Here is a 10,072-nt window from a genome sequence, read left to right as displayed (position 1 = left end):
AGCCGGCCCCCGCCAACCACTCGGCCCTTTCCGCAGACGCTGCTCTTTTAGGCTCTGCTCCGTCGTGTTCAGTGCGCGGGGGGAGGGGGGCTGCGCTCACTTAAGGAGCAGCTGCGGTGTTTGGTTTCACCTTATTTGTGCAGAAAGCAGCCTCGTGCCGTCACTCCGCCCTTAGCCTTAGCGCGGAGCTGCCGCTTCCCAAATGCGCGAGCTCCTGCGCCTCTGCAGCAGCCGGCTCTGCTCTGTGCTGGCGGCTGCACGCTCGTGCATTCACCTACACGATAGCCCTAGGTGACGAGAGTAGCAGTATTTCCACGCTGCTGTGAGGCACACAGACCTTAAAATAAAACATGGCAATTAACGGTAGGCATGGTCTAGTTACAAGCAGTTTATTTCCGCTGGCTTCAGCTGTAGCTGCGAGTTCTTGGCACAATCGCTGACAGGTGAAGCACCCAGAAAGCAGGCCCCTGCTGGCCAACCCTGCCCTAGGAGCAAGGGCAGGATTTAACAGCGGTCGGCTAGATTCAGTGGTTCTGTTCTCTTTCTGGAAACTTCCTCGTTTTCATGCAGATCAGCAGTGAAAGCTGAAGCATGCTCTGCTAGAAATTTTTACCGATTTTTCTTAACAGGCAAATAAAAAAATGGAGAGAAAGTGAAAAGATTTATTATGAGAATTGCACCCTTTCCCTTCCAAACCTACCCCCTGTACTGGGCCTGTACTCTTGGCCCCTAGCCTGCTCCACTTCCAGCATTCTCTTTCACCCTGTTTTCCTCCTCCACCCTTCCTAGCAGCACCATTATCTCCATTCACCAATATTCATCTCATCTCTCCCTACTTGTTGCCAGTTAAGCCTCCTAGTCCCAATCTGCTCCTTTCATTGCACACTTGTACATCAGGCCACCATCTCCACAGAGAATTCAGCTACCAAACACCATTAAGTCTTTGCTAAGCAGGTGCCAGAAACAAACAAAAAAACCCTTTTCATTAGATTGTCAACTTCATACATTTGTGTGGTTTCTTATTGAAAGAAGAAAAAAAAGGGCCAGATTTCTTGTGCTGTGGTGAACCCTTTGCCAAACTTTAAGCTTCTGTTCCAAGACATGGAAGAATTATTTTTCCAACAGCACAATGACAATTAAGATTTTAACAAAGTCAATGCTATAGTATTTTTCTGTACTCTGTTTCAGAAATAGTTCTTTACCAAAACATTCTGTCAAAAAATCCTGCATGTAGCCACATGACAAATCTGAGTAATTTAATTCTGACACAGTCTTACCCCCCCCCCCCAACAATCAATTATCCTGGGAAGCATAGGACAACTTCAGTGGGAGATTAAGTCCCACTGGACTCCCAGCAGGAGTGCTTGTCTCACTGAAAATATCAGTGATAGCTAAAAAGTACAAAAATCATCACTAGGCCTAATCCAGTCCCGAAAACATAGTATTTACATTTGTAACTACTTCTGTTCATAGTGAGAATGTGGATGGACTCATCTCATTGAAATGTATGGATATTTTCCACTTAAGCCCATGAGGCCACAATTTCATGCTTGGGAACTGGTGACACCAGGAACACTGAACACAAGGATAAATCACATCACATATTTGTTCCAAAACAAATAATAACACAATACCTTCCAGCTAAAGTGATTGGGCTTGTACAATACTGGACTTTTGCCTCGAGTACCGGGGCCAAAAGTTGTGTTACCTGGTAAAGATTGAAGCAGCTGTGTGAAAGAGGCACTATTATATTTGGAAGACCGTGTTTCTGTGCTGCTGTCAGAATAGCAGAGAGTAAAGTTAAGTCCACAGAACCAAGCCAGCAGAAACACTTGTGTCATACAGTGAGGTTACCCTTAGAGGCAGCAAAAGCAAGAGGAAACATAGATTATGTCAGGTTTAGAAGACGACAACTTGGACATACACTCTAAAAGACTTCTCAGTCATAGCCTTAGATACAAGTATGCTAGATATTTCAGAGCAGTACATTTACACTGAGACAGTAGAGATGGCACCAGTTCTTTTTATTTCTTTGCTCTAAGAATCAGGTAAAACCCAAACATTTTGTCTTTAAACTAAAAGAATTAATATTCCTGGGAAAACTTAATAATCTTCAAGATAATCTACTGACAACAGGTTATCTGAATTGTTTTAATACTAAACTTCATACATTTGAAGATGGGAGTACATAATAAAATATGAGATTCCTTGGTTATCAAAGATTGTGCCTACAGTGTAATGTTCTTGTACTGGTATCTCCAAGAAGTTTCAAGGAAACCATTTGTTCACTTGCACTGTATTTATATTCTACTAAACCTGTACTTCAGGTCTGCCACAGATTATCTGTATAAACCAGGAAGAGATTTAATTTTTTTCCCTCACTTTTGGCACCAAACTTCATTTCTAAGCTTTATTTCTCCCCTCCCCCTGCTTTTTCTTGAAAATGTTAGTGATCAGGCAACTCCTGCAGACACAATATACTGAAGTGGGCCCTAGAGTGCCTGTTCTGTTAGACAATGTCTCAGATGCCTTTTTTTGCGTATTCTACTCACACACCTAACATTCAGTTCTTTGATAGATTTGGTGACGTGAAGGAATTTTCCTTCAAGGTGAATTTGGTGGAGATATTCAGGCACCATTGGTCTGTTGGGGATTTTTGTTTTGTCTTTTTCCTCCTTTATAGCATAGGTAGTGGAGTCCTAGGGAGATTAATGGATTCTCTGTTGGTCCAAGAATCAGACACTGCAGCATCCTTTCTTCTTACGGTCTTCTTCTTTGTGTGACATCTTCATTGACACTACGGCTCCTAAGTTTTCCAAGCAGTAGGGAAAGCATATTATTATTCCAGGTATGTAACGGCAGCTTTACATAAAATATTAGTTAATTAAAGAACTGGTTAAAAATAAAAGGCTTCTAAAACTACAAACACTAAAAAAATCTTTTTCCCCATAAAGATGTACATTGATTGTTTCTACCGTATACCTACCACGGGTAAAACAGTTTAGTTACCCATTTAACTATGCATTTTAGAAGGCCAGTGTCAAGCCACGGAAATTACCGTACATCAGAAGCCCTAATGTTCAAAAACATTCAGAGCTCTCATTCTGCCTGCAGGAGGAACAATGCATAGTAAAAAAAGAAAAACATCCAGCCCCATTCTGATCAGTATAGAAAACTGGTGTTAATTCATGCTTTATAGAGCCAGACTTTTAAAACATGGTACATCAGCATTTTTAATGTTACATGAATAAAATACAATACCTGTATACTGCCACATACAACTTAGATTATGACTTAATGCATAATGTGCCAATGACTGCATGCCAAACTTACACATTCTTAAATTGATTTTTTTAAGACTGTGCATCACAAGGTCTCTTAACAGCTTCTCCTTAAGTTTCACAGGTCAAAACCATCCCTTAAAAATTAAGCTAACATAACCCACAGGTTTGTTTGATAACCTTTGGCTGTCAAACACATTTTTCCCTTAAGAATCCAGGCTACACCAGGTAATAACAGTAGAAGATGCATTTCATGTATTTAAGTCAGTCCACTTAAATCTAAAGAATCATGTGCCATTAAAACTGAAATACACTTAAATACACTTTAGAGACACATTTAGTCAATGAAATCACACCATCTGCTTATATTTTATGTTCAGCTTATATTCCTGAATAACTACTGAACTACTGAATAATGTTGAAATAGTAAAGTTCATTTAAAAGTGAACAGAATAGGTTTTGTAAGCTTTGTATCTCCCTTTCCCCCTCCATTCTGTATGTACCTTACTTGTTAGCATACTGTGTAGCAACAAACTTTGGACTGCTCATTATCCTAACTGATGTTAGGATAGGATTAAAAGTGTGGATAATGTTAGGCAAAATTATTGTTGACATTGGTAAGAACACACTGGAAAGTGGAAAATGAGAATGTGCAAGACACCCAAAAAAGCAGAGAACACGTTTGAAACATCTGTACTTTCAATCAAAGAGATTCTATTTTATGATTTTACTTGCATCCTGAAGAGGGATCTATGGACTTAAGTGTAAATAGTTGCTTTCAAAGAAAAATGGAAATAGTACTGCTTAGTACTGCTAGTAACATCTCCATTGCAAAAATCTATTCTGGAACATAATGAACTATGAATATCATTACAGAAAACTTGTAAAATGTGGCTCATTTCAAGGCCAAATTCCAGTTCACAGACTCAAAACTAATCACCAGCAATTAGACTATCAGAAACCTGATACATGATTTAAAGACCTGATTTCATCTACACCAATATAGCTTGAGTTCAGTAGAGGTACTCCTTATTTACACTACTGAAAGACTAGAATTAGGTCCAAACACAAAATTTGAAACTTTTGTTTAAAATGGAGAGGTCTTCAAGATAGAGAACTCCTCTGAGCTACACTAAAAATCCTTTAGAATCTAACTTTAGACAGGCACACAACAGTAACTCTAAGGTTTACAATTTACTTTCCAGTTATACACCGCTTGTTTCTAAAGCACTCCCAGAACATGGCACTGCACAAGTGTTATTTTATACATTAAAGGCCAGATTCACAGACCTTGGTTTACATTATACCAAAGCCTCCTGTTCTGGGGGCGACACTCATACCCGCAAATGGTATTTCTGCTGCCAGCTTCCCTTCAGACAGCTGCACAGGAATGGCTCTCTTTACCACAGCTGCAGCAGTAGGAGCTGCTGATTCAGCATGCTCTCTGGCTGCCTGTCATATTCCCTTCCCATCTGGAAATGCCCTCTGGCTCCCTCAACCTAGTGCAAGACTTACAGCACATTTGGCCCCAGGCACCATTTTCATTGCCAGGGCATGCAGTAGTACAGACTCTATGAGAAATCTGAGCTTAAATGTAAAGGTGAAAGGGACAATATACTGAACTTCAAAAACCCAGGCACTGGAATTTCTACTAGAAGTTTCCTGTTTGCACTACCAAAGTCTGGACATCCCTGTGAGATTTTTCCTTCCAACAATCTTGTTTCATGATTGGCAGTTATGTCTTAATAGCTGAAAAGACAAGATGATGAAGTTTCCCTGGAAATCTCTAATGCAAATGAGCATGCTATTTGATGATACTGATTTCCAAGAAAGTTTATTTTCTTAACCCAAGGACTGACCACTTCAACCTCACTGTTAAAATAGATTCAGAAAACAAAACCAAACATTACTATGATTTTATAACTTTCAAAGGAATTCTAACCTACTTTTAGAATATGGCTAAAAGTTCAGCATTTTGCCAAATATATTTTTACATGAATTTAAATGGAAAGTGATATGTTCATGTCCATTCTGCAGATGGGCAAACATAACCTCATATGACGTAACACTGTATGTAACTGCAGAAAATAAGCAGTAAATGCCAAACTGAAAATTATATTCTGGCCAGAGAACACAAGGCGTTTTAATCCATGACAGCACGTAAAAAAAAAAAGGAGAAAAAAAATCATGGACTGTCCAGTTATCGTTGGCTCATGACATAAAAACAGGTTTCAGGCTTTTAAAATAGACACACTCTATTGGCTTCACATCATTAAACATATCTTTGTGTTCATTATGGGTTGGCAAACATAGCTGTTGAGTTTTTTCTCCCAAGTAAGCCAATGTTGAAATGTACACAGAGTACCATGAACCCAGAGGAACTTAAAATATTGAACTTAAAAAAAAAAAAAAAAAAAAAAGGCTCCTATGTATTCATATTTTACACAAAGAAATTAGTGCTCATTGCTAGAATACACTAGAGTGTGGCTTTGCGCCAAGCCTACGTCTTTTGGAGACAGCAGTATAATCTCTTATCATTGAGATCTGTTATTTTTCCATTTTAAAGCCAAGAGTCATTTTTGGTAATATTAACCTTAAACCAGAAAGCAATTTTTAGCTTCAGATTAAGTTTTGCACATCTTAGCTAAATGCATTTGCTCTCAGAAAAGTCACAACTCTCAGAGTAAAGGAGTAGATAACAAAACATATTCTTTATTTCAAAAGATATACACTGTGGAAAATAAAAACATATCCTTCCTGTAAGGTACACAGTATTATACAGCTTAGAATACAGTTTTCTACCTGAACTTTCTTCAATTTCAGGCTTGCCTAAATCAGGGGTGAACAGGAGAATTTGTCCAGCACCCCTCACTTCAAAGTTAAAGAAAGCTCTGACTCACTACTTTGTATTACATCTTAGTACACAGAGGTCTACAGGATCAACTTTTCTCCCTAATCTTGTGGAACATCTCTGTATTCTTGAATACATCCAACACCCAACAGCCTTATATATGCCAAAATACAGATTGTACAAAACTACTAGTGATATTTAAATGGACAGAAACTGAACCAGGCTGTCATTCCAGTAGTACTTATACCTTATGCATCAGGTATACAATGTCATACCTGGACCTCTCCATAAACTGCACTGAAAAAAATAAGATCAAGTAATTCAGAGCTTGCAATGTACACAGGTGAAATTTTTTTTTAAATGAAGTTTTATGTTCTTCCTTGCATCTGGCAATGAGGAAGCAAAAACACTGCATTAGTTCAGCATTAAATGCATATTTGAGTTTGATAAAAACCTTACTGATAAAAAAAAAATCACTTTTTCAGTTTCAAATTTGGTCTATAAAGACAAAAAAGAAGGAATTAAGGTGAAGGCACTTTATTTTCCTTTTATGCTACCTTTGAATTGCCAAAAAAAAGGTCTTTGAGAACCAGTCAATTTCACAGCAATAAAAATCTGATTTGGTAAAACAGTAAAAATTTTGACTTGGTAAAACCATATTCATACACTAAACTAGAAATGAATTAAGATATCAACATCAAAACCTTAAAAGCATTCTAAAGCCCTCTGGATTATTTGTTATTTGTTACCTCAGATTTAGTGAATCATGTCCAGTCTGATTCAAACCTGAAGACAAAGAAAAAGTGCTTAACATACTTTCAAGATCTATTTGCAGATATTAAAGCATTTACAGAGATAAGAAATCAAAAATTTTCATAACGCAGGGGAAGCACTCTTCATCTTTTTTAGGTCAGCATCAAGAGCATTAACATTGATACCTGAAGCCAGGGTATGTCTTTCTGCTAAGAACCAGACATAAATGCTATAGACTAGCTCCTTGTACACAAGAGTTAAGTATATCTGTTGACTAGAAACATAAATAATTAAAATGAAACACAGCAAAATAGATGGTAACAGAGTGAGAGAGACATAGCTCTAACAATAACTGAATTCCAAACCAGGGAAACAATTCAAGCATCAGTTTGTATTTTCTACAATGAAAACAGTATGAAAGAATACTTGTTTCTATAGGGTCAATAGACTCATATTTGGATATGTGGTATATAAAACACTAAGCATTCGTCTTGCAATATTCACACCACAAAAATTAAAATGACAGCTAGTGTACATCTACCCAGATAGCATCTTGCCTTTTTTTTTTAGCTAGAACTCATGCATAAAGAAGGGAATCCAGAAATACATTCTAGCTAAGATTTTACAGCAGGACCATTTAGATAAAGCGTCAACTTTTTGATTTTGTGCAAATTCCGTCAGATACTTGTTGTTAGATGCTGCAACCTTGTAAAATGGATTTAAAGCAAAACATTACACACCTTGCCAAACTTTCGTGTATACACCTTCATGGACAGGCTCTGTACAGTTTTTTAAAGCCCCATAGAACAAGGTGTTGAAAAGAGTGCTGTAAGAAGTCAATGTGCATAAAGCATCACCTTCCATACTGGCCGTAAATCTTCTTAAAAACAGAATGATCATGTTTCTTGGTTAAAATCTGAGTGCCAAAATATAACAAATACAGCTACAATGCTATCAGAATAATCAGTAATGTACAAGTTGGTCCTCTGACTTCAGGTGTTAACTGTTTCATAATATATAAGCAATAGGTATGAACAGTTTTTATACTTCTGCAGCAATGTCTTGTTACATCCATACTTAGTCTTACAGTAACTCTACCTTCTAAAGATGTCCCTTTTAAGGAACTAAATAGAAGGGTTCCATGGAAAACTCTTATTCTTATTCCACGGACTACATAAAACCTTAGAGGGGGGTATAAGATTAAGCTAAGAATGATGTGTTTGAAACATACACTTTTTTATTTAAAGTCCACCTGAAATTAACCATGCCTTTAAATCATAGAAATTCCTACTACTGTATTTATAAAACCATAGCATATTATTTCTGTAATGAAAGAAAGAAGCACTAATTCACACCAAGATAGTAGGAATTCAAAAAACAGTTTTGGACACAGCCTTCTCTGAATATTTGCAAATACATAGGAGATATATTCTCTACAGAACACAAGCTTTGCATTTAAAACAAAGCAAGCAGCAACACAACAAAAATGTTTCCATCATTTGAGTAAAACAGTGATCCATTATGGTAGCTGCAGCATGTAACAGCAGTTTCAAATGTTGATTCCACCTTTACAGTATAAGGTGTACTTGTGTAACCTCCTCATGCTTTCAGGTGCAAGAAAAACTTAAGCAGAAATGGTTCTACAAAGGTATACTGCAAAATTAAATAGTTCCTTTAGTAACTAAGATTTTTTTCAATAGACATACCAGTTTTATGATCTCCTTTTCCCTCCACAAGCAGTATCAGAGTTGGAAGATTTGAACTAGCCAGACTGTGAATTGGTCTTTCCCATGTTTGACAACACACATTAGAGAAAAGACATCACTTGTGGAATGACAAAGATCTACCTCATTGAAAGGGCCAAAGAAACCATAAGAGCATCTACCAAGAAAGATCCACCTCAACACTAGCTCTCTACTTAAGGACAAAAAAAACCCTAGCTACTGAAACAGAAGGTGGCAGCTTTTCCCTATTACCCATCCATATTTGAACTGCTACATAGTTGGCTCTGGTAAGTCAATTTCCATCTAGGAAACAGAACATTATTCTGCATTTCATGTGGTAAATATGATTCGTATTCAATTACTACCTAGACCTGTTCCAATAATCATACATTTAAGAACGGAAAGACATTCAACCAGAAGCCATGCATATTTCAAAGTACTTCAGTTATAAGAACAAAAGGGTCAATTCAGAGAAATAATAGAATGCTAACCTAAGAGATCTAAATCATGCTAAGATCTACAAATTCAGTAGCTCATCCCAATTTGCTCCTTTCAGTTTCCTGTTTCCATTTGTTTAGTCATCTGAGGTATTCTAATTTGGCTGTTAAGTATGTACTATCTTCTCAAAAAATAAAATGGCTAATAACATCAGCAAGATATGAAGCAAATTAGTGTCTGAATGCTCACAACCCTTTGGATATCACTGTGGTATCAGTATATGCCTGTCCTGATTCTAGACATATTTGACAGTATGACTGGGCACTCATGCTGCTCCATCATCCACAATGCTATCTTTGTCTGGCATGTACATCACCTAGTTTCACCATTCTTTTCCCAAAGATCAGAAGATCCGGACTACTGTCAAGCTTCCCCTTTCCTCCTCCCTCCCCTTCTCCTGCAAACAGCAGGGAAAGATAGCTGTTGAACATCTGGGATCAGTGAAAGTCTGGGTTTGTGCAAAGGAGAGCAAGTGGTACTGTGGGTAGGAATACCACACCCCAGCTGAGATGAAGAACACAGAGCTAAAGCTTTCATTACTGTTCAAGTTTCACAAAGAGAGTTTCTCAGCTGCCAACATGAAGAGATTAAGAGGAGGTGCCAGAGTGGGTAAGATCATCTCCAAAAGCCCACCGGTCCCTTGCTTTTAAAGGGACTATGCAATATTCAGACATTATCGCCCATCACTACAGAAAAGGCAACTTGCACCGAATTCCTTGACAAAATAGTTTCACTGTTTTTTTTTCCTAAACAAAAAAGATTGCCTGTGGAGCTTTGAAGTGTTATTGACAACTTGAATACCAAGATACAAGATAGAGTAATGTTTCTTCCCACAGCATATCAGAAATACCTCAATAACCAAGAAGGTTCAGATCAGCTTTAATTAAACCATGAGTGGCTGTGTATTTCAGCAACAAAAACTTGTATTCAAATAATTACTGATGTCAAATTAGAGTCATTACCCT

The sequence above is a fragment of the Apteryx rowi genome, unplaced genomic scaffold (assembly GCF_003343035.1).
Source record: "Apteryx rowi isolate R43461 unplaced genomic scaffold, aptRow1 scaffold_206, whole genome shotgun sequence".
Lineage (NCBI taxonomy): Eukaryota > Metazoa > Chordata > Aves > Apterygiformes > Apterygidae > Apteryx > Apteryx rowi.
Note: the sequence above shows the minus strand (reverse complement) of the source record.